This window comes from Salmo salar, chromosome ssa27 (assembly GCF_905237065.1).
Source record: "Salmo salar chromosome ssa27, Ssal_v3.1, whole genome shotgun sequence".
Classification (NCBI taxonomy): Eukaryota; Metazoa; Chordata; class Actinopteri; order Salmoniformes; family Salmonidae; genus Salmo; species Salmo salar.
The window spans coordinates 529,648-555,422 of record NC_059468.1 but is presented as its reverse complement, the minus strand read 5'-3'; the positions used below and the strand labels follow the sequence as shown (position 1 = coordinate 555,422).

The following is a 25,775-nucleotide window of genomic DNA, read 5'->3' as shown; positions in this document are numbered from 1 at the left end:
AGAAAACATAGTTAGTTAACAAGCAAGATAGCGCCCCTGACATTGACAAACTGACGTGTTGTTAGATTCGCCGGTCATGGCTGGTCATTGCTAGCCAACATCAGGTATCTAACGTTTACATTACATTTTAGTAATTAGCTGACGCGCTTATCCAGAGACACGTAGCTAGCTACAAGCTAACTTTAGTTGGTTCAAACTGAAAGCCACGTTGGCTTCCTGAATCCTAGCAATGAAAATGTATTTCTGTCATTTCACATGGCTAACTAGCTAACGATGGGACATGGTGTCGGTAAGAGCAACTACTAGCTAATAATTATTTAAACATATAACATGTTGACTAAGTAACACGTTACTTTTTAATATAATTACTAGCTAGTTGCTCTTACCGACACCATCTCACCTTTGTTGGTATCATTTTCAAATAGTTACGCTAACCTAGCTTAGTTTTCCAGCTAATGTCAGCCGAGATTCACCGCAGTAGCTTTGTTTCCAGTTTGGATATTCGGAGTTTGCTCGTCAATACATCTTCCACTGAAGGTCCTAGAGATATCTTAAATCCGATGGTAGAAGCGCAAGATATAACCTTTATTTCTCCGTTTTCAAAAAGTGACCTTACGTTGGCTTTCAATTGGGGAATATTATGCACTCGCGGCTATGGAACGGTCTTAAAAGTGCAATCAGCAGAACCAGGGGTAGGCTGGACAATAGAACAAGTCAAAATTCACCCAAGGCTGAAAATGGCAAAGGAACGTTGGCTAAACTGGAACACTAGCGCAGGCCCATCGCAGAGCCCGTTTTGACTGGAGTGACGTTTAGAATTCAATTTAGCCTAAATGGCAGCAAAAAAAATGTATCCCTTTTTATTTTACCACTACAATATGTTCTTAGGACGAAACTGAAATAACAACAAAAATAACCGCACCTCGATGGCGCCAAGTGTGCTTAAAGAGGAGGTAGGAAAGCAGTGCAACTTCTGACTATTTCTGGTCAAGCGATCGATGACAATGGAATACACTGTCCAGCCTTACATAATTAGAAAATGATTAAAATGGTGTCCGACTTTAAAAAAAAATATATACACATTGTGAGATATTTGGCTAAATATACCAGCATGACTCTCCATAGGCAAAAGGTATTTCGAGTCTAGCGTTTGATGACAACTGAATACACTGCCCAGCCTTACATGCTGACCAGACCGCAAAATAAATTTAGAAATCTATGTTATTCAATTATTGCGTGCGTCTGCGATGCCACGGGCTAAACTAGAACTCCTTTCTATTTCTGAAGCAGATCGCGCTGAAAGTCCTGCCTCTCCCCCGTCTTGCCCTCATTGGTTTATAGAAGCAGGTACCCACGTGTCATCTCCTCATTGGTTATACCCAAGTGGGTGATTGAAAGACGAACCGTTTTGCCCGTAGTCCTGGTAACACTATGAAAGTTTAGATGCCAATCACCATATAAATTCAAAGATGAAAAAGCCTGGAAGGAGGAGAGATGACTAGAAACATCCATTTGGCCGTTTTATGTGTGGATTAATTGGCGGAGTAGAGGAGCTTGTGCATTTCAGGTAAAATAAGAACTCAATGTTTATATCCCAGGACAAATTAGCTAGCAACAGCAAGCTAGCTAAATAGGACAAATTAGCTAGCTAGCTACATTACACAAACAAAACACCAAATGAATCCAATTCTTGATGTAATCATTGTGTGCTAAGAATATGGGACCAAATAAACTTTTGATAACTTTGATACACACAAGTGAACTTGTCACAATACGTTTGGGCCCCTAAAATGGGGGGGGGGGAAAGAGTCCATGTACAAAAAGTGCTGTCATTTCTAAACGGCTCATATGGATGAAAATACCTTCAAATTAAAGCTGACCGTCTGCATCGAAGGGCTGGAGTACATAGCCAAAACAAAACACACTGTCCCAATACTTTGAGCTCACTGTATCTCTGCTAGAGCTGACCTTATCTGCTATTGTCCCTTCTCAGTGTACAGGGCTTGAGAGGGATGCCTAAGGTAAAGCCAAACATGTTTAATGTTAAAATCTGCTACTCTTTTGGAACGCAGTATTGTCAAGATAACTACTTTTTACCGTGTGTAAAATTGCTTGTTTCATTTGAAAGCTTTTTATAAAAATACAAAAAATGCATGAAATGAAATGTATGCATTCACTACTGTAAGTCGCTCTGGATAAGAGCGTCTGCTAAATGACAAATGTAAATGTAAATTGCCATACATGTTTAATGCTTTTCGACCTGTCCCCAAATTAATGTCATTGGTTCAGAGTTTGTTTTGATATTTTAACCTGCGTGTCGTGTGATCGCGTTTGGTGTAGGGGGACAAAATAAATGTATGCACGTTAGCGCACGCGCGCAGCCGGTTTGGGTTCCGTGTTATGTAATTAGAAAGAGGATATTCTCATGATTAAAATGGTATCCAATGTAAAATAATCTAAATATACACGTTGCGAAATAGACAGACCTATATTTCCCTATAGTAAACAATGGGACGACCTCAGAGTTCCATGAGTAATTTTTTGTTTACATTTTAACTACAAACAACGTGGACAGGTCTCCATTGGCAACAATAGCAAAGCAGGCATTGTGACGTAGAACAATAAACTGGGAATAGAGCGTTCGTTCGGTGCCACGGTGCTCAATAGAACTATTAGGAGCTGGCAGGGTGAAAATGCCCTAAAATAAGGCTTATTTTTTCGTGGTTACTTAAACTACGGCAGGCAGCTGGGACATATGGTAATATTATGAAACTGGGCTCCACGGTGGATGCAACTAGTTTTATCTGAAAAAAGCATTGTTAAAAATGGTTTTCAAATGATCAATTAGCCTTTTAAAATGATAAACTTGGATTAGCTAACATAATGTGCCATTGGAACAGAGGAGTGATGGTTGCTGATAATGGGCCTCTGTACACCTATGTAGAAATACCATTTTAAAAAATCAGCTGTTTCCAGCTACAATAGTCATTTACAACATTAACAATGTCTACACTTTTTTTTATGATCAATTTGATGTTATTTTAATGGACAAAAAATGTGCTTTTCTTTCAACAACAAGGACATTTCTAAGTGATCCCAAACTTTTGCACATACCCACATGTATGAACATATATACATATAAATACACATACATATATTTTAAAAATATATTTTACTTTATTATTCCACACAAACCCTACCACCCCTCCCCTAATTGGAGTAAATTAATAAACAATAACACTTAAGCTTCTACTTCCAGCTTATACATACTATATACATTTTACAGACAATTTTACAATAGTTATATTTTGTTGGTTTTAGTCCTGGCCTTCCTCTATTTCTATTTGCAACTGTGCTATTTCACAAAAGTTCTGAACCTATATACAGTTTACAGACCCAGTGTGTTTTACATTTATCTTATTGTTATTAGTCCCACCTTCAGCTCCATTCAATCGATTTCTATTTGCCATATATTTTTCAACTGTGCTGCTTCACAAAAGTTCAGAATCTTTCTATTATCATAAGTTAATTTTTTTTTTTTTCTGAAATAATTATGTTATTGCTCGATTGGCTATGACTTTTCAAATCACCCCAGTAGTGCTATCTGCAGCGTTAGCTCCAGGTAAATGTTGCAATTCTTCAGCCTTTCCTGGACCTGTGACCAAAAACGAGCTACATATGGACAGTAACAAAATAAATTATCCAATGACTCATTCTCCTCGCAGCAAAATCTGCAGAGCTGGGAAGGTTGTATCCCCCATATATAACTTTCTATTGGTTGCAAGAATTTTGTATAATAATTTAAATTCAAAAGGTCTAAGTTTTGAATCCGGCATTGTTTTGCGTGTCAATTCATAAACCATGTGCCACGGAATCGGGACATCGCAAATCTCTTCCTAACTATTTTGCAATCTATATGGCACAGCTGTCAATTTTTTGGTCCTTAAATGAAACTGGTATACAGTTGAAGTCGGAAGTTTACATACACTTAGGTTGGAGGCATTAAAACTAGTTTTTCAACCACTCCACAAACTTCTTGTTTACAAACTATAGTTTTGGCAAGTAATTTTTCCAACAATTGTTTACAGACAGATTATTTCACTGTATCACAATTCCAGTGGGTTAGAAGTTTACATACACTAAGTTGACTGTGCCTTTAAACAGCTTGGAAAATTCCAGAAAATGATGTCAAAGCTTTAGAAGCTTCTGATAGGCTAATTGACATAATTTGAGTCAATTGGAGGCGTACCTGTGGATGTATTTCAAGGCCTACCTTCAAACTCGGTGCCTCTTTGCTTGACATCATGGGAAAATCACAAGAAATCAGCCAAGACCTCCGAGAAAATATTTGTAGACCTCTGCACGTCTGGTTCATCCTTCGGTGCAATTTCCAAATGCCTGAAGGTACCATGTTCATCTGTACAAACAATAGTACGCAAGTATAAACACCATGGGACCACGTAGCCGTCATACCGCTCTTGAAGGAGACGTGTTCTGTCTCATAGAGATGAACATACTTTTGTGCGAAAAGTGCAAATCAATCCCAGAACAACAGCAAAGGACCTTGTGAAGATGCTGGAGGAAACGGGTACAAAAGTATCTATATCCCCAGTAAAACAAGTCCTATATCGACATAACCTGAAAGGCCGCTGAGCAAGGAAGAAGCCACTGCTCCAAAACCACCATAAAAAAGCCAGACTACGGTTTGCAACGGCACATGGCGACAAAGATCGTACTTTTTGGAGCAATGTCCTCTGGTTTGATGAAACAAAAATAGAACTGTTTGGAGGAAAAAGGGGGATGTTTGTAAGCCGAAGAACATCATCCCAACCGTGAAGCACGGGGGTGGCAGCAACGTGTTGTGGGGGTGCTTTGCTGCAGGAGGGACTGGTGCACTTCACAAAATAGATGGCATCACGAGGAAGGAAAATTATGTGGATCTATTGAAGCAACGTCTCAAGACATCAGTCAGGAAGTTAAAGCATGGTCGCAAATGGGTCTTCCAAATAGACAATGACCCCAAGCATACTTCCAAAGTTGTGGCAAACTGGCATAAGGACAACAAAGTCAAGGTGTTGGCGTGGCCATCACAAAGCCCTGACCTCAATCCTATAGAACATTTGTGGGCAGAACTGAAAAAGTGTGTGCGAGCAAGGAGGCCTACAGCCCTGACTCAGTTACACCAGCTCTGTCAGGAGGAATGGGCCAAAATTCACCCAACTTATTGTGGGAAGCTTGTGGAAGGCTACCCAAAACATTTGACCCAAGTTAAACAATTTAAAGGCAATGCTACCAAATATTAATTGAGTGTATGTAAACTTCTGACCCACTGGGAATGTGATGAAAGAAATAAAAGCTGAAATAAATCATTCTCTATTATTCTGACGCTTCACATTCTTAAAATAAAGTGGTGATCCTAACTGACCAGAGACAGGGAATTATTACTAGGATTAAATTCCAGGAATTATGAAACTGAGTTTTAATGTATTTGGCTAAGGTGTATGTAAACTTCCGACTTCAACTGTAGCTATACCATGATATTTACATTGCTACTAAGTAAACCTCCAATTGGTCCCCACTATTTCACCCGCTAAAAGCCCTCATCTTGAGTTGAGTGACCGGCAGACCACCCCTGACCCCCGAGACACCGGGACACATTCTTCGAAAAGAGCACACAGTGTCACCCACAGGACAGACGTAAATCAGCTGCCTTTCCATCGCTCTCACCTTGATTTGTATTGTATATACTTATTAAAAATATATAAAAATCCTGCTTGTCTTAATTTCCATAATTAACAATTGTGAAATGTAGGTAGTTTAAGCAAAGGATTGTTGCCTCTTACCAGTATTGCCATTACAAAAATTACATTTTGGCAAGCAATTATTATTTTATCAAACAATTGTTATTCATCCTGTATATTGTCCTTAACATGTTTACTCCCTAGCAACACTCACACACTCAACCCCTTTGCCCACAAACAACCATACACTCAGATGCTCAACAGTTGTTCCATCCCAGAGCCCAATTTAATTAAGAAAGGCCTTGATTTATGAACGCATATACAGTTGCAGCTGTATGAGAAGGCATGTAAAATTGAGCAAAAATGGGGAGATTTGATTATCCATTGAGATCAGATATATCCACTTCCCCTAAAACACAGACACGCGTTTCCCCATTGTGACCATATTCTCAAACATCTCTGTGCAGTCAGAACTTTGATGATTTTGTGCCACCTGGGCCACAATAATATACCCCCTCTCTGAATGTCTGTGTGTGACCGGAATCCCTACCGACTAGATACAAGGTCGTCAAGGTTCTCATTAGCAGCTTTGAGAATATCCTTGTATATTATGCTCTCCCATCAGGGGGCTTTGGCTTTGTAGGACCAACCCTGCCAGGCAGGCTCAGAATCTTGAGAGGGTTACTTTAGTAGGTCTCTGACCACATTCATCTTTCTGATTTGGCTGTGTATAGGCTACTTACAGTAGGCCCATAAAACAGATAAGGACTTCTCCTTAGCGTATGGGTAGCTCAGGTGGGTGACTAGGGTTGGGAACAGTTCCATCATGATAGGACAGTAAATAAATCATTTATTTTAAAATGTATATCCCATATCTGCACAAAATTGAAAGCTTGTTCTTATAACCCCTGCCCACAAACACACAATGGCTCTGCAACCCGTATCCTTTTTCACTCACTTAACTCCACACTTTCCAAACAAAAACACACACCCCACCTTCCATCACAATACATGTGTACATACCCACATACTGTGCCTTCCATGTCCTCTGTGTTATCTCTACCATGTTGATTGAGTACTTTTGTGTTCCAGTTCCTTATATTTGAAGATGTATTATTTAGCTAATTTTCCTTTCTTCTATAATGCTGTCTTATCAATTTCTGAAATACTATAAATGGAAAGTCTAAAACTAAGGATTTTCTAACATTCCCTATCTAGAATGGTATAGTGTTTATTTCTTTAACAATTGTTGTATTTTATTTTATATATATATAAATGTTTTATTTATTACAATCCCTACCATGTCTAGTATTGCGTGTTCCATTATTTAGAATAGCCATGGAGTAGTTTTTGTGTCTGAACATTTGGTTATCAATATACCGTTTATCGACTACGAGAGCTACACGTTTCCCTTTCAATCTATTTCTCTTGAAGATTGGATACAGCACTTTGCGCCGTTCTGCAATTTCTTTCGGGAACTGATCATTCATGCTAGCAAGTCTTTTACCCAGGCTTTTAACCATTATTTTCTCTTTAAAGAAAGCAACTTTGGAAACGATTGGGCGTTCATATCTCTGCCCAAAACGGTGTACACGTTCGAGTTGGATTTTGTCGACAGCTTCCCATGGGATCTGAATCGCTGTAAAGAGGAACTCCCTCAGGAACTTCTCCTTCTTTCTATTGGATACCCGTAAGTACCATATTTTCTCTCATGGATCTAGTCTGTACAGTATTTCAAGTAAGGCTTCTCTCAGAAAGAAGTTCTCCATTTTTAAGTTCATTAACATCGGTTTCAATCTTATTGACTGTCCCTTTTAGCTTGTTTGTATCTTTCTCCAATGTCGCAGATTTCTTGTCACTAATCTCGAGGTTTGCCTTCATCTCCTTTATATCCTTACTGACTAATTAAAGTAATCCCAGTTTGTCATTTATTGATTTTAACAGATCGGTTTCCACCCTTACCGTTCCCGGTGGTGAAAATATTAAATTGTCTGTCTGTCGAAGAGTCGCGTTTTCTTTTCGGGATTGGTTCCCCAGTTTACTCTCCGTCATGTTTGGGTGTTGCTTATTTTCGTAATATTTGTTGATACATTTCTCTAGCCTCATGTTTTGTTATCTAGATTGAAGGTTATAACCCACCCGTTTGTGAAATGCTAATATTTAGTCTAACTTACCAATATTGAATATTACGTTTCTATCTTGAGGCGATCTACACTGCTGTGTTCAGTCCGCTAACTTTTTCATCCTCGGGTTTTTGGCAACAGGCACTTTACAGCGGGAGCTTTCCGATCGGCATCTCACTTCCCTCGACGAGCCAATGTTTTGGAATCAATTATCAGCAAAACCTACTGTAACATACAATTTGCATACACCATCGCACAACAGGTTGAAATCAAGAGGTGTTTCTTTGCCATCAATGGGTTCCCAAATACGAATGGAGCAATAGACAGCACCCACATAACCATAAAAGCACCATCCTAAAAATAGTTGAAATACTTTTGTACTTTTGTACATAGTGTATGTGGACACCCCTTTAAATTAGTGGATTTGGCTAATTCAGCCACACCCATTGGTGACAGGTGTATAAAATAGAGCACACAGCCATGCACTTTCCATAGACAAATGTTGGCAGTAGGATGGCCTTACTGAAGAGCTCAGTGACTTTCAACTTGGAACCGTCATAGGATGCCACCTTTCCAACAAATCAGTTCATCAAATTTCTGCCCTGCTGGAGCTGCCCCAGTCAACTGCAAGTGCTGTTATTGTGACATGGAAACTACTAGGAGCAACAACGGCTCAGCCGCAAAGTGGTAGGCCACACAAGCTCACAGAATGGGACCGGTGAGTGCTGACGTGCGTAGTGTGTAAAAATCATCTGTCCTTGGTTGCAACACTCACTACCACGTTCCAAACTGCTTCCAGAAGCAACGTCAGCACAATAACTGTTTGTCGGGAGCTTAATGAAATGGGTTTCCATGGCCGAGCAGCTGCAAACAAGCCTAAGGTCACCATGTGTAATGCCAAGCGTCGGCTGGAGTGGTGTAAAGCTTGCTGCCATTGGACTATGAAGCAGAGGAAATGCGTTCTCTGGGGTGATGAATCACGCTTCACCATCTAGCTGTCTGAAGGACACATCTGGGTTTGGCGGATGCCAGGAGAACGCTACCTGCCCAACTGCATAGTGCCAACTGTAAAGTCTGGAAGAGGAATAATGGTCTGGGGCTGTTTTTCATGGTTCGGGCTAGGTCCCTTAGTTCTAGTAAAGGGAAATCTTAACGCTACATCATACAATTACATTCTAGACGATTCTGTGCTTCCAACTTTGGCAACAGTTTGGGGAAGGCCCTTTCCAATTTCAGCATGACAGTGTGAACAAAGAGGTCCATACAGAAATGGTTTATCGAGATGGGTGTAGAAGAATTTGACTGGCTTACATAGAGCCCTGACCTCAACCCTATCGAACACTTTTGGGGTGAATTGGAACGCCAACTGCGAGCCAGGCCTAATCACCCAACATCAGTGCTCGACCTCACTAATGCTCGTGGCTGAATGGGAGCAAGTCCCCACAGCAATGTTCCAACATCTAGTGGGAAGCCTTCTCAGAAGAGTGGAGGATGTTATAGCGGGACCATCTCCATATTAATGCCCTTGATTTTGGAACGAGATGTTCGACAAGCAGATGTCCACATACTTTTGGTCAATTTGTGTATGTGTACCAAAAAGGCTTCCACTCTTAATGTGCAGGTGATAGATTGGCAATATGTAACATTTAACATTTAACATTTAAGTCATTTAGCAGACGCTCTTATCCAGAGCGACTTACAAATTGGTGCATTCACCTTATAATATCCAGTGGAACAACCACTTTACAATAGTGCATCTAAATCTTTTACGGGGGGGTTAGAAGGATTACTTTATCCTATCCCAGGTATTCCTTAAAGAGGTGGGGTTTCAGGTGTCTCCGGAAGGTGGTGATTGACTCCGCTGTCCTGGCGTCGTGAGGGAGCTTGTTCCACCATTGGGGTGCCAGAGCAGCGAACAGTTTTGACTGGGCTGAGCGGGAACTGTGCTTCCTCAGAGGTAGGGGGCCAGCAGGCCAGTGGTGGATGAACGCAGTGCCCTTGTTTGGGTGTAGGGCCTGATCAGAGCCTGAAGGTATGGAGGTGCCGTTCCCTTCACAGCTCCGTAGGCAATCACCATGGTCTTGTAGCGGATGCGAGCTTCAACTGGAAGCCAGTGGAGAGAGCGGAGGAGCGGGGTGACGTGAGAGAACTTGGGAAGGTTGAACACCAGACGGGCTGCGGCGTTCTGGATGAGTTGTAGGGGTTTAATGGCACAGGCAGGGAGCCCAGCAAACAGCGAGTTGCAGTAATCCAGACGGGAGATGACAAGTGCCTGGATTAGGACCTGCGCCGCTTCCTGTGTGAGGCAGGGTCGTACTCTGCGAATGTTGTAGAGCATGAACCTACAGGATCGGGTCACCGCCTTGATGTTAGTGGAGAACGACAGGGTGTTGTCCAGGATCACGCCAAGGTTCTTAGCACTCTGGGAGTTGTCAACCGTGATGGCGAGATCATGGAACGGGCAGTCCTTCCCCGGGAGGAAGAGCAGCTCCGTCTTGCCGAGGTTCAGCTTGAGCTGGTGATCCGTCATCCACACTGATATGTCTGACAGACATGCAGAGATGCGATTCGCCGCCTGGTTATCAGAAGGGGGAAAGGAGAAGATTAATTGTGTGTCGTCTGCATAGCAATGATAGGAGAGACCATGTGAGGATATGACAGAGCCAAGTGACTTGGTGTATAGCGAGAATAGGAGAGGGCCTAGAACAGAGCCCTGGGGGACACCAGTGGTGAGAGCGCATGGTGCGGAGACAGATTCTCGCCACGCCACCTGGTAGGAGCGACCTGTCAGGTAGGACGCAATCCAAGCGTGGGCCGCGCCGGGAGATGCCCAACTCGGAGAGGGTGGAGAGGAGGATCTGATGGTTCACAGTATCAAAGGCAGCAGATAGGTCTAGAAGTATGAGAGCAGAGGAGAGAGAGTTAGCTTTAGCAGTGCGGAGAGCCTCCGTGACACAGAGAAGAGCAGTCTCAGTTGAATGCCCAGTCTTGAAACCTGACTGATTAGGATCAAGAAGGTCATTCTGAGAGAGATAGCAGGAGAGCTGGCCAAGGACGGCACGTTCAAGAGTTTTGGAGAGAAAAGAAAGAAGGGATACTGGTCTGTAGTTGTTGACATCGGAGGGATCGAGTGTAGGTTTTTTTCAGAAGGGGTGCAACTCTCGCTCTCTTGAAGACGGAAGGGACGTAGCCAGCGGTCAAGGATGAGTTGATGAGCGAGGTGAGGAAGGGGAGAAGGTCTCCGGAAATGGTCTGGAGAAGAGAGGAGGGGATAGCGTCAAGTGGGCAGGTTGTTGGGCGGCCGGCCGTCACAAGACGCGAGATTTCATCTGGAGAGAGAGGGGAGAAAGAGGTCAAAGCACAGGGTAGGGCAGTGTGAGCAGGACCAGCGGTGTCGTTTGACTTAGCAAACGAGGATCGGATATCGTCAACCTTCTTTTCAAAATGGTTGACGAAGTCATCCGCAGAGAGGGAGGAGGGGGGGAGGGGGAGGAGGATTCAGGAGGGAGGAGAAGGTAGCAAAGAGCTTCCTAGGGTTAGAGGCAGATGCTTGGAATTTAGAGTGGTAGAAAGTGGCTTTAGCAGCAGAGACAGAAGAGGAGAATGTAGAGAGGAGTGAGTGAAAGGATGCCAGGTCCGCAGGGGAGGCGAGTTTTCCTCCATTTCCGCTCGGCTGCCCGGAGCCCTGTTCTGTGAGCTCGTAGTGAGTCGTCGAGCCACGGAGCAGGAGGGGAGGACCGAGCCGGCCTGGAGGATAGGGGACAGAGAAAATCAAAGGATGCAGAAAGGGAGGAGAGGAGGGTTGAGGAGGCAGAATCAGGAGATAGGTTGGAGAAGGTTTGAGCAGAGGGAAGAGATGATAGGATGGAAGAGGAGAGAGTAGCGGGAGAGAGAGAGCGAAGGTTGGGACGGCGCAATACCATCCGAGTAGGGGCAGAGTGAGAAGTGTTGGATGAGAGCAAGAGGTTAAAGGATACAAGGTAGTGGTCGGAGATTTGGAGGGGAGTTGCAATGAGATTAGTGGAAGAACAGCATCTAGTAAAGATGAGGTCAAGCGTATTGCCTGCCTTGTGAGTAGGGGGGGAAGGTGAGAGGGTGAGGTCAAAAGAGGAGAGGAGTGGAAAGAAGGAGGCAGAGAGGAATGAGTCAAAGGTAGACGTGGGGAGGTTAAAGTCACCCAGAACTGTGAGAGGTGAGCCATCCTCAGGAAAGGAACTTATCAAGGCGTCAAGCTCATTGATGAACTCTCCAAGGGAACCTGGAGGGCGATAAATGATAAGGATGTTAAGCTTGAAAGGGCTGGTAACTGTGACAGCATGGAATTCAAATGAGGAGATAGACAGATGGGTCAGGGGAGAAAGAGAGAATGTCCACTTGGGAGAGATGAGGATTCCAGTGCCACCACCCCGCTGGCTCGATGCTCTAGGGGTATGCGAGAACACGTGGGCAGACGAAGAGAGAGCAGTAGGAGTAGCAGTGTTATCTGTGGTAATCCATGTTTCCGTCAGCGCCAGGAAGTCTAGGGACTGGAGGGTAGCATAGGCTGAGATGAACTCAGCCTTGTTGGCTGCAGACCGGCAGTTCCAGAGGCTGCCGGAGACCTGGAACTCCACGTGGGTCGTGCGCACTGGGACCACCAGGTTAGAGTGGCAGCGGCCACGTGGTGTGAAGCGTTTGTATGGCCTGTGCAGAGAGGAGAGAACAGGGATAGACAGACACATAGTTGACAAGCTACAGAAGTGTTGTTTCTTGTATTATTGTCTCCTGTGTCTTTAGAGAACTGTTTCACTTTGATATCCTTTTTCTTCTGTCCTGATTTTCTCTTTCTTTTCTTCTGTTAACTAGATATTCTTTGTTGTTCTTCGTTAGCTAGCTAGCTTCTTCCAAAAGAGTCCCTAGCAACTGCTTAGCAACTGGTAAACAATTCAGCTAGCTAAGATAACTACAATTTTATGAAAAATAGTTATTTTTCAAAAGCCTATCTTCTTTGTTTGTTGCTTGTTTTTTCTCCTATTCAGTCTTGCAGTTTTCTTTAGCTTTTTTCCGATGTACTTCACTCTAAAAACCATGTAAATTTCAATATTTGTAGGAGCTCATTTTTCAGCTGCTGCTGCTCAAATTGGAGTTCCGGAACACAGATATATACACTATAGTGTTTATAAAATCCCCTATAGGAAAAATGTATGGTGGAAAAACGATTGGAACCATTTCCTTGTTTGAATGCTAGGTTTTATGGATATTATGACTCATACTGTGGTACTCTATTTGTACCTGAACTAGGTTTTCCTCTAGGATTTTGCCTGTGCTTAGCTCCATTCAGTTAATTATTTTAATCTGAAAAACTCCCCAGTCCTTAACGATTACAAGCATACCCATAACATTATGCAGCCACCACTATGCTTGAAAATATGGAGAGTGGTACTAATAATGTAATGTGTTGTATTGGATTTGCCCCAAACTTAACACTTTGTAAAAGTTAATTGCTTTGCCCCATTTTTTGCGGTATTACTTTAGTGCCTTGTTGCAAACAGGATGCATGTTTTGGAATATTTTTTTTAATTCTGTACAGGCTTCCTTCTTTTCAATCTGTCATTTAGGTTAGTATTGTGGAGTAAATACAATGTTGATCCATCCTCAGGTTCTCCTATCACAGCCATTAAACTCTGTAACAGTTTTAAAGTCACCATTGGCCTCATGGTGAAATCCCTAAGCGGTTTCCTTTCTCTCCGGCAACTGAGATAGGAAGGACGTCTGTATCTTTTTAGTGACTGGGTATACACGATCTGAAGTGTAATTAATAATTTCACCATGCTCAAAGGGATATTCAATGTCTGCTTTTAAATTTTACCCATCTACCAATAGGTGGCCTTTTTTTGAGAGGGATTGGGAAATCTCCCTGGTCTTTGTGGTTGCATCTGTGTTTGAAATTCACTGCTCGACTGAGGGACCCTACAGATTTTTGTATGTGTGGGGTACAGAGATGAGGAAGTCATTGCAAAATCATGTTAAACACTATTATTGCACACAGAGTATACATAACTTGAGACTTGTTAAAAAGCACATTTTTACTCCTGAACTTATTTAGTCTTGCCATAACAAAAGGGTTGAATACTTATTGACTCAAGACATTTCAGCTTTTCATTTTTAATTACATTTGTAAAAATTGACTAGGCCAGTGACACAATCAATTTTAAATTCAGGCTGTAACACAACAAAATGTGGAAAAAGTCAAGGAGTGTGAATACTTTCGGAAGGCACTGTATGTCATTGGGATAACACACTATTGAAAATTAGATAAGTACGTGGAAAAAAAGGGGGAAGAATTGGAAAAAATAAACGCCGTACCTTTCACGAGAGGTAAAGGGAGATGTCAATATGCACGCCCCCCATTCTATAATGTTGTAGTCAGAAATCTTGCGCTCACCAATGTGCGGTGTCAAAGGAAACTTTGATAATGAATAAAGTTGACTTCATAGCTTTTATTGGTAAGGTTATCAATAGGGCTCAAGTTGTGGAAAGCAAAAATGCCAGGTTGATGGTTATTGTGGAGACGGCAAAAGAGATATTGGGGCTAACAGATGTTTTTGACATGCTGAACAATCCTAAGTGTGGAGTGTTTCAGCATTATATAGACAACGTTTTATGGCGGGGGGAAGGTGTGGTAGAAGTTAGTAGGGATTTATTTTTTATTTTCATGGTGGTACAGAATTGAGCAGATCATGATTGATCGTACATTCCAGCACAGTAGGTGGCAGCATGCACTTAAACGATTGTTTGCGGACCGCCATGATATAGAAGAGAAAGTAAACCTGTAGCTCATATTGATAGAAAGGTATTGAAATTTAGATCAATCACAAGAAATATGCCTGCAGAATCAGGAAAGTGGTGAACTAGAAATATAATTAATATAGCATGAAGGGGGTTCAGTGACTTCACATTGTGGTTTAATATCTTGGTAGCTAGATTTAACTAATAAAAATGCTTGGCCCTTCAGCGACTGGAGGCCCTATACTGTGTGTGTGTGTGTGTGTGTGTGTGTGTGTGTGTGTGTGTGTGTGTGTGTGTGTGTGTGTGTGTGTGTGTGTGTGTGTGTGTGTGTGTGTGTGTGTGTGTGTGTGTGTGTGTGTGTAATAGTAATTTAGGTCTAACCCTCCTGAATGGGAATGCTTACACGCAATCACTGGTATTGCACTTTTTAAGATTGTCCCTAAACCACCGGAGCACAAGAAAACAGCATATTACCTCCTTTTTGGCAATAAGGTAAGAGTTCGACTATCAATAAAAACCTTGCTCTCTAGCATCATCTGATTCTAGATACAGTATATCACTCATCGACCTAGGGCCCTTCCTTCGTCCGAAAGCTTATTGACAAGCAAACTGAGAAGATCGAAAGTAAAAACGGATTTACTGTGGGAGTGACGTTAGTCTGATAGTGCTAGCAACGAATCTTGATAACAATGGATTTCTCTGCTTACCAAGTTAACACTGCGGTCAATTGAAGTACGTAGTAATTAGTGGATGCTTATTTTGGCATCTCAGATTTGATTTGGTGGTGTCCTCTTGTTTCTGTTCGTTTCCCGGAGATTGGTGCGAGCCTCGGGCACTGGTGCAAGCCTCGGGCACCGAGAACTTCACCACACCTACCACCTCTGTCGCGGCGTATGTAGAAAAATGCATCAAATTCAGTCAGTTTGTTGGAACAATAGCGACACTTGGCGGTGGTAGTAGAGATGTGTAAGTATCATGACAAGAATAAAGAGGGTTGCGAAGGGTTTTGCATAATATTTTTTTAAATTTCAGTGGCAAGAAACTAAGCAGTGCAAACATTAATAAAAATACACAAAGAAGGTAACATTGAATTTGAACTGACCAACTAATTATTCAACTACACTTACTATCCCTAACCCCAATCCTTTAATTTACCATCCAAAGAAAGTCGGTAAAGAAAGGATAATCATCATCATCATCAGTTGCAAATAGAACATGTTCTCAACTAGCCTACCTGGTTAAATAAAGGTGAAATAAAATGATCAATCATCGGATCAGGGGTTGTAACGGAAAATAAAAAGTTTTGTTCTGAACAGAACCATTCTTTTTTTCATTCCGTTCCACTGTTCCGACCAGCAAAATAAAGTTCTGAACCATTTTGAACCAAAGAAAACTAACGGTTTGTATTGTTCCTTTTTAAGCCTCAAATTGACATTAAATTATTTCACTAGTGGCTAAAGCAGCCTGTTATGTACATGCATTGGACAGACAAATGTAGTGTAGGTTGCGACATGCAACTGAAATTTTGCGCTGGCATGAAGACTTACAAAAAAAGATTGCAGTTTTGAAATTGCAGGAAAGGTGCAGTAACTGCAGTCAACTGTGGTATTTCGGACACAGTAATTGCAGAATAACTGCAGTTATACTGCACTCTACCTGCAGTTACAATGCAAAATTACTGCAGTGAATTGTAGATTTATTTTGGATGCGGTTTTTGCAGCATACTGCAGTTATACTGCACTCTAAGTTCAGAAAGGGTCAATCTAGAGAGTCCGGTTGCTATTTAACTAACTACACTGAACAGAAATATAAACACAACATGTAAAGTGTTGGTCCCATGTTTCATGAGCTGAAATAAAAGATCCAAGAAATGTTCCATATGCACAAAAGGCTTATTTCTCTCAAATTTGGCAGTACGTCCAACCGGCCTCACAACTGCAGACCACCTGCATGGTGTCATGTGGGTGAGTGGTTTGCTGATGTCAATGTTGTGAACAGAGTGCCCCATGGTGGCGGTGGGGTTATGGTATGGGCAGGCATAAGCTATGGACAACAAACACAATTCCATTTTATCGATGGCAATTTGAACGCACAGAGATGCCGTGATGAGATCCTGTGGCCCATTTCTCTTAAAGTATCTGTGACCAGTCATGTGAAATCCATAGATTAGGGCCTAATGAATTTATTTAAACTGACTGATTTCCTTATATAAACTGTAACTGTGTAAAACCTTTTGAAATTGTTGCATTTATATTTTTGCTGCCTCCACCCATTCAAGATGCACTGTTTCAGTTTCAATGGCTCAATATTCTAAACAAAAACCAATGACTCTAACGGCAATAAAATCCATGTAGCAAGGGCAACGATCACAAGTCAGCCATAATCACCCCATATCAGTCGATATAATCGAGAACTATCATCAGAAATCACCCGATAAGAATCTGACGGTGGTTCTTCGCCTGACCCTCTAGACTAGTTGGTCAAAAGGTTCAAATCAATATTTCATGTTGTAATTTCCGAGTAGGCAAAAAGTATCAACCACGGCTGTTATTGCACCCTGTATACGGTGGTGGCTGTAATGCCCATTTCTACTGTGCTGTAATTAGAACAAGATCTTTCCCTTCATCAACCGTACGTAATCGCATTATTTTTTTTAAAGTGTTTTAACACTGGGATCGCCTGCTAAAATTCGATCTGAATTTATAATACATTTTAAAGGATTTGCAATTTTGCATTAGCAATCTTTTCAGCTTAAATCAAATGTATTTGTCATATACACATGGTTAGCAGGTGTTAATGCAAGTGTAGCGAAATGCTTGTGCTTCTAGTTCCGACCATGCAGTAATATCTAACAAGTAATATAACCTAACAATTTCACAACAACTACCTTATATACACACAAGTGTAAAGGAATGAATACGAATATGTACATAAAAATATATCAATGAGTGATGGCCGAACGGCATAGGCAAGATGCAGTAGATGGTATAGAGTACAGTATATACATATGAGATGAGTAATGCAGGGTATGAAAACATTATATGAAGTGACATTGTTTAAAGTGGCTAGTGATACATTACTCATCTCTTATGTATATACTGTACGCTATACCATCTACTGCATCTTGCCATCTTGATGTAATGTATCACTAGCCACTTTAAACAATGTCACTTCATATAATGTTTTCATACCCTGCATTACTCATCTCATATGTATATACTGTACTCTATACCAAGCCTCTAGTCAGCCACATCTATACCAAGAGATGAGTAATGCAGTAGATGGTATAGCGTTCAGTATATACATAAGAGATGAGTCATGTAGGGTAAGTAAACATATAATATAAAGTGGCTAGTGATAAATTGATTGCAAACATTTTTCCATTATTAAAGTGGGTGGAGTTGAGTCAGTGTGTTGGCAGCAGCCACTCAATGTAAGTGATGGCTATTTAACAGTCTGATGGCCTTGAGATGGAAGCTGTTTTTCAGTCTTTTGGTCCCCGCTTTGATGCACCTGTACTGACCTCGTCTTCTGGATGATAGCGGGGTGAACAGGCAGTGGCTCGGGTGGTTGTAGTCTGCACCCGGTGATGCGTTGTGCAGACCTCACTACCCTCTGGAGAGCTTTCCGGTTATGGGCGGAGCAGCTGCCATACCAGGCGGTGATACAGCCCGACAGGATGCTCTCGATTGTGCATAGTGTCATTTCCTGTTTTTGGGGCTGCGTCTCCTGCTTGTGTCTTAAATTTCCATACTTCCCGAAGTGTGCACTAGTACACTATCTTGCATGGATTTAAACTCTCTCTAGCCAATGCTTACACCATTCATATAACCAGAAACCAATATCCAATGTGGGTACTTAGAAAGACTAATTTCATATATGCCTACATTTAAAATGCATATGAAGGGGTACTTTGGGGGCTCTATGGGCATAGCAAGATGTGATTGGGCCTACAATGACCAAAAAAAGGTTGAGAACCACTGGACTAGGCAAGTATTCGATGGTACATGATAACAATATATTCCTGTCCCATGCTTGTTGAAGCCCAAAGATATCAACTGTCTCTGGAGCCAATTAATACTACTTAATCTCCATCATAAGCACAACTTCCTACCCATAACTGTCTTTAGATTCCCTATAAGGAAATATGAGTGTAAGCAAAGTAACTAGTCATGCCCTAGTCATGCATTATGATAGATCATTATGTGTCCTATGTATCAGATCATTTAAATGTAATTAATATTGTATCCTCATTTAGAATACATCAAACTTACTCATTGTCTTGTTTTTCTCTACAGATGCCATCTTTTAGAAGAAAAAGAGCCACGCTGGTTTACAGAGACCTGACTAGAGGCTTGATAGTGCGTGCACCCCTGCCATCAACTTAAATCGGTGAGAAAGTTTCTCTGTTCTGTTTTACTTAATTTAACTGGGATATTATACTCAGTAACAATTGTCACTACTCTCTAGGGAGTCCTGGGAGGACAGAGCTGGTTCCCTTTGCAGCAGAACTTGTGCCCAGCTACAGTGATGCACCTCCTCCACCAGCATAAAAAAAAGGAAGGCAGCAGGTGTTGTGGCCTGGAAGGGGTTGAGGGAGCTACTCCACATGCCTTCAGTGGAGCTGGAATGTCCTCCACCCAATGCCATCTGCAGTTTGTGTAGAGTTTTGGAGGAGGCTGATCTATGGTGCTGTAAGGATTGTGGCGCAGATAAATATTTCTGTTCCACCTGTGCTGTGAGAACGCACAGCACTCCCAACAATGTCCACCAGTTGGAGTTATGGAAGGACATTTATTTTATGTTATATCAACAAACCTGTCAACTTCTGGCTTAAAACAATTGCTTCCCAGTCAAAAATGTTGATCATGTATAGTACATACAGTTCAGTTTCTATAAAAGTTACAGTTCCCTGCAGCGGTAAGGTAAATGTGACAAAATCTGGATTTGATTTGGAGTTTTCTGACAACGTGTGCAAGGAAATATCCCCTTGCTAGTGTAGTTTCAAATCTGCAGCTACTGTAGTCTGTCTGTCTTAGTCAGGGCAGTTCATCCCATGTGTCCCGTTGGGCCTACGATGGGAGTGGCCGAGATGACCATGACTGTCACATCCTGTACAACCGTCTTCTGACTGTTGTTGACGTTAGAGGTAGGTCTAGGTATATATTAGGTATATAAAAATTGGAAACTAAGACTTCTGGCTCCTTTACCGTCTTGCAAACTGTATCAGAGCATTAAGTGTAGCAGCACCATGCTTAGAGACAAAGCCATAAGACTGTTAATGAAAACTGACTCTCTGCTGCTATGGCACCGACTGTACTGTACTTAATATACTGTAGTAATCGACTTATTTCATTGTATTGTACACAATGCGCTGTATTCCTGTGCAAATGACAACTTTGATTTTATTTGATTTAGTTTACCATAACCCTGTTCACTCTTCACTCTGTTATGATGAACATATGTTGATGAAACTACATTCTTAAGAGACATGCATCTCACCAACATCAGATGTAATGTTTAGCAATACAATCTAAGAAACGGACTGTCCTCATGTCAGCAAGAGCGCATAATGTCTGGCTGCAGTTTTGCAGCTGTCACCCTGAATTGCCACAGACTCTGGCATGTGGCACTTGACCACACGACTGAACAGTAGTCCAGGTGTGACAAAACTAGGGCCTGTAGGACCTGCCTAGTTGATAGTTCTGTTAAGAAGGTAGAGCCACCTCCCAAGTGGCACGGTGGTCTAAGGCACTGCATCGCAGTGCTAGCTGTGCAACTAGATTCGATTCAAGTCCAGGCTCTGTCGCAGCCGGCCGCGACTGGGAGAACCATGGGGCGGCGCACAATTGGCCCAGCGTTGTCCGGGTTAGGGGAGGGTTTGGCCGGCAGGGATGTTCTTGTCCCATCACGCTCTAACGACTCCTGTGGTGGGCCGGGCGCAATGCACGCTGACACGGTCGCCTGAGCTTGTTGGCAATCTCAACGCTGTGCTTTACAGGGAAGACATCCTCCTCCCACATGTAGTACCCTTCCTGCAGGCTCATCCTGACATGACCCTCCAGCATGACAATGCCACTAGCCATACTGCTCGTTCTGTGCGTGATTTCCTGCAAGACTGGAATGTAAGTGTTCTGCCATGGCCAGCGAAAAGCCCAGATCTCGATCCCATTGAGCACGTCTGGGATCTGTTGGATCGGAGGGTGAGGGCTAGGGCCACTCCCCTCAGAAATGTCCGGGAACTTGCAGGTGCCTTTGTGGAAGAGTGGGGTAACATCTCACAGCAAGAACTGGCAAATCTGGTGCAGTCCATGAGGAGATGCATTGCGGTATGTAATGCAGCTGGTGGCCACACCAGATACTGACTGTTACTTTTGATTTTGACCCTCCCCCCCCATTTGTTCAGAGACACATTATTCAATTTCTGTTAGTCACATGTCTGTGGAACTTGTTCAGTTTATGTCTCAGTTATTGAATCTTATGTTCATACAGATATTTACACATGTTAAGTTTGCTGAAAATAAACACAGTTGACAGTGAGAGGACATATCTTTTTTTGCTGAGTTTATTGTTTAACAGAAAATGGTAAAAATAAATAAAAACCGTTGAATGAGTAGGTGTGTCCAAACTTTTGACTGGATATATATATATATATATATCTATATATATATAGATATATATATATATATATATATATACATACATACATACATACATACATATACACACACACACACACACACACACACACAGTTGAAGTCGGAAGTTTACATACACTTAGGTTGGAGTCATTAAAACTCGTTTTTCAACCACTCCACAAATTTCTTGTTAAACTATAGTTTTGGCAAGTCGGTTAGGACATCTACTTGGTGCATGACAAGTCATTTTTCCAACAATTGTTTACAGACAGAGTGAATTATAAGTGAAATAATCTATCACAATTCCAGCGGGTCAGAAGTTTACATACACTAAGTTGACTGTGCCTTTAAACAGCTTGGAAAATTCCAGAAAATGTCATGGCTTTAGAAGCTTCTGATAGGCTAATTGACATCATTTGAGTCAATTGGAGGTGTACCTGTGGCTGTATTTCAAGGCCTACCTTCAAACTCTGTGCCTCTTTGCTTGACATCATAATGGGAAAATCAAAAGAAATCAGCCAAGACCTCAGAAAAAAAAGTTGTAGACCTCCACAAGTTTGATTCATTCTTGGGAGAAATTTCCAAAAGCCCGAATGTACCACGTTCATCTGTACAAACAATAGTGCGCAAGTATAAACACCATGGGACCACGCAGCCGTCATACCGCTCAGGAAGGAGACGCGTTCTGTCTCCTAGAGATGAACATACTTTTGTGCAAAAAGTGCAAATCAATCCCAGAACAACACCAAAGAATCTTGTGTAGATGCTGGAGGAAACGGGTACAAAAGTATCTATATCCACAGTCAAATGAGTCCTATATCGACATAACCTGAAAGGACGCTCAGCAAGGAAGAAGCCACTGCTCAAAAACCGCCATAAAAAAGCTAGACTATGGTTTGCAACTGCACATGGGGACAAAGATCATACTTTTTGGAGAAATGTCCTCTGGTCTGATGAACTAAAAATAGAACTGTTTGGCCATAATGACCATGTTTATGTTTGGAGGAAAAAGGGGGAGGCTTGCAAGCCGAAGACCACCAGTTCCTCCTGCAGCAAACCACCCACACAACTTGATGCTGCCAAGTGCTTCACGGTTGGGATGGTGGTCTTCGGCTTGCAAGCCTCCCCCTTTTTCCTCCAAACATAAAGATGGTCATTATGGCAAACAGTTCTATTTTTGTTTATACTTTGTTTTTAAGCCCTGGATTTCTAACCTGTTGATATTAATGTTGGATCTGATTTTCACAGCTAACATTTCGATGGCAATAATAAATAGATACTGTATGCCGATAGTAGACAACCCTGTTTTACTCCTCTTGCCAGTTTAAAACCTTCTGAGAAGTAGGCATTATTGACTATTTTACAGCTATGGTTAATATACATAACTTTTACCCATTCCAAAATTGAAATATTCCAGTCCAGTCGTACTTTATAAAATGTCTTTTCAAAGTCAGCTATGTTCAATTGTTTCCAGTGCTTGTCTTATATTATCTCCAATGTATCATCCATTAGGATTAGGATTAACAATATCCGACAATACCTTTTTAATTCTGAGCTATGCATTTTGAAGTGTAAGAGGGCTCCAATTTTATTATGGACTGGATCTTTATATTTACCACTTGGATCTTGTTTCAGTAATAATGAAATCAGACCTTATTGTTGAATGTCTGATAATCTTCCCTTTTCATAAGAGTGGTTAAAACATGCTAATAACGGTCCTCTGAGTATATCAAAAAAGGTTTGGTATACCTCCACCGTTCTACAGAGTGGGCTTTTGAGCCTTCGACCTGACAGCAGCAGTTGCTATTGGTCCTATAGTGGGTGTGTCTTAGTACAATTGTCTGGATTCATGGATGGTTCTTGATTTGTAGAGTGATGGGATGCTTTGAGACTTCACTCTGCCGAACCATACCACCCAAGGAAGCAGAAGGTTAGGATGTTTTCAATTCATGTCTTAAATAAAACGTGAATCATCAGTAAGGCCCTAGGAAGTTTTCTAAGTAGTCCTAAGCCAAATGTTTTTCCCAGAACCCAGGGAGATATTACAAAAAGACAAAACACTTTCTTCTGTTCATAGAATGCAAAACAGAACATGAATGACCCTCACCTCCACCACACTCTCCGACAGTCCAGTTCTGGTGGCTGCCTCAGCCAGCAGATGTGACCCTCTCCTGATCATTCCCCGTTCAAATTAGGCTTTCAAACGTCTTTGATCAGGAAAAATGTACGATCTTCTTTGTTCTAAGAACAGAATGACACTTCTTAAGACATACCTTAATCTAGTGTTATATATGGATCAGTATACATATCACAGACTTCATATGAGAAGTGGGCCATAATCAGCTAAGAAATCCCAAAGGCATAATACAAGATAACACATAAGGCAAACCCCATGGCAGATGATACTGACTTCACATTATTTACATCCAGTATGATGCAATAAGCCATGTTTCAGTATAATCTTTGTGCCCTTAGCCATTAACACACTAAAAACCTACTCCACTGATTATTGCTCGGACTTACTAGTGGGGTTGATTCCATTATATGTTGGCTGATGCGGTGCAGCACTATTGTTACGTTACTGTGTTGTGTTGCTATTGACATGGTGATTTTGCTTGAGCAGTGGCAGTTCAACACTAGCCTCGCATGGCCATCCTTCCAAATCTTGTCTCGTTGAATAGTGTTGGCGGTCTGGAGAAATCCAGTAAAGGATTCTGGGTTTGAATGGAAGTGTATGTTTTTGTTCAAACCCTTATCTAGCGCACCTAACTATTTGGTTGATAAGCTGATTCACATTAATTACTACTGGGTTTGGAGCGAAAACCTACAGGATGGTAGCTCTCCAGGAACAGAATTCGTCAGCCCTGCAATAGTGATTTGGGATTTGTAATAAGTAAATACAAGTAGAGGCCAATAATTCATCCAATAATCTAAACCAAATTATGCTAATCTGTTATGTTAAATATCCAAGCGTTGTAATACACCCATAAATTAAGAAGCAATGAAGTCAACTTGCAACGTGCCAGCGGAATAGCAACGCAACCACAGCCTAGCAATGAATGCACCCGTGTTGACCTGCAACACGCCCACAGGCTACCAATGTTCAGAGGTGATGTCTTAAATGTTTTTATTGATTTAGGAGCTGCAAATTCAATGTTTACTTATTATTTATTAATTACCATTTTGCTTCATATTGCGGACAAGAGAGGTCTGGTTGTTGGCTATGCTTGAAAAGTGACCTTGCGCTATTGTATCATTGTCAATGCAGTATATCTACACCACCATATGAAACACTGACTTGAACCTTCTGACCAACTAGTGGGGCAGGCGGTGCCCCACTGTCTGATTCATTTCGTGTGATTTCTGATGATAGTTCTCGATTATATCGACTGATTGCTGTTGTATTAGGGTGTCATAACGAGGCTAATAGGCTAGCGTCTGTGTCAAATAGGACACACAAGCAAGTTAACAGTTGAGTCATCTTGTCATGACTTCCACCGAAGGTGGTTCCTGTTCGGGCGGCACTAGGTGGTCGGCGTCGCCGGCCTACTGGCCATCACCAATCCTTTTTTCCTTTTCCGTTTGTTTTGTCTGTGGTTCTTTCACACCTGGTTTCATTTGCCTTCATTTCTGTGTGTATAATTACCCCTGTTGCCTGCCTAGGTTTGTGCGGGATTATTCATGTGATGTTGCTCATTAAGGTTGTGCCTTATTTGTTTTCACGTATTATACCAAGTGTGTATAAGTTTAGGAGCGTTGTTAGTACTGGTTTCTCTGTTGAGTACTGGTTTCTCTGTTGTCAAGGGCGTTTATTTTGGTATTGTACCTGACCTGTATGTTTGTGGACTTGCCTATTAAATAACGCATCTCGGACATCTCTGCTCTCCTGCACTTGACTCCTTCACCTACCTCTACACACAAGCTTGTCACAGAATCCCGCACCCGTCTTGATGGAGTCAGCAGGAGCTGACGTGCTCCCGACATCTATGGAGAAGCGCGTTCAACACCACATGGCAGTATTACACCGTCTGGGGACCGCGATGGATCAGGTGATGGCGACGATGGAAAGATCGGAGAGAGGTGGCCTTCCTCCACCAGCCACACTCCAACCAGTCCCACAACCCTCTCCTTCGTCGCCTGGTCCCAGTGGAATTCGGCTTGCGCTCCCGAGGGAGTACGATGGGACGGAGGCTGGGTGCCAGGGGTTTTTACTCCAGATGGAGCTATACCTGTCAACCGTTCACCCGGCTCCTTCGGGAGGTGAGAGCGTGAACGCCCTCGTCTCCTGCCTCTCAGGCAAAGCCCTGGAGTGGGCCAACGCAGTGTGGAACGATCCAGACTCGGCAAGGGAGCACTACCCAGAGTTCATCCGCCGCTTTCGGGCAGTGTTCGACCACCCACCTGAGGACCGAGTGGTGGGTGAATGTGTGTTCCATCTAAAGCAGGAGACGAGGAGCGCACAGGACTTCGCCCTAGAGTTCCGGACCTTGGCCGCCGGCGCGGGA

At 42.2% G+C, this 25,775-nt stretch overlaps 1 long non-coding RNA gene across 1 annotated transcript; it reads left to right on the top strand.

Moving 5' to 3' along the window:
* Nucleotides 1-20,426, top strand: LOC106588161 (uncharacterized). Its single transcript, XR_001324595.2, has 4 exons — nt 1-104; nt 7,281-7,431; nt 18,931-19,024; nt 19,103-20,426. It is a non-coding gene; the product is annotated as an uncharacterized lncRNA (long non-coding RNA).
* The last annotated feature ends 5,349 nt before the right edge of the window (nt 20,427-25,775 follow it).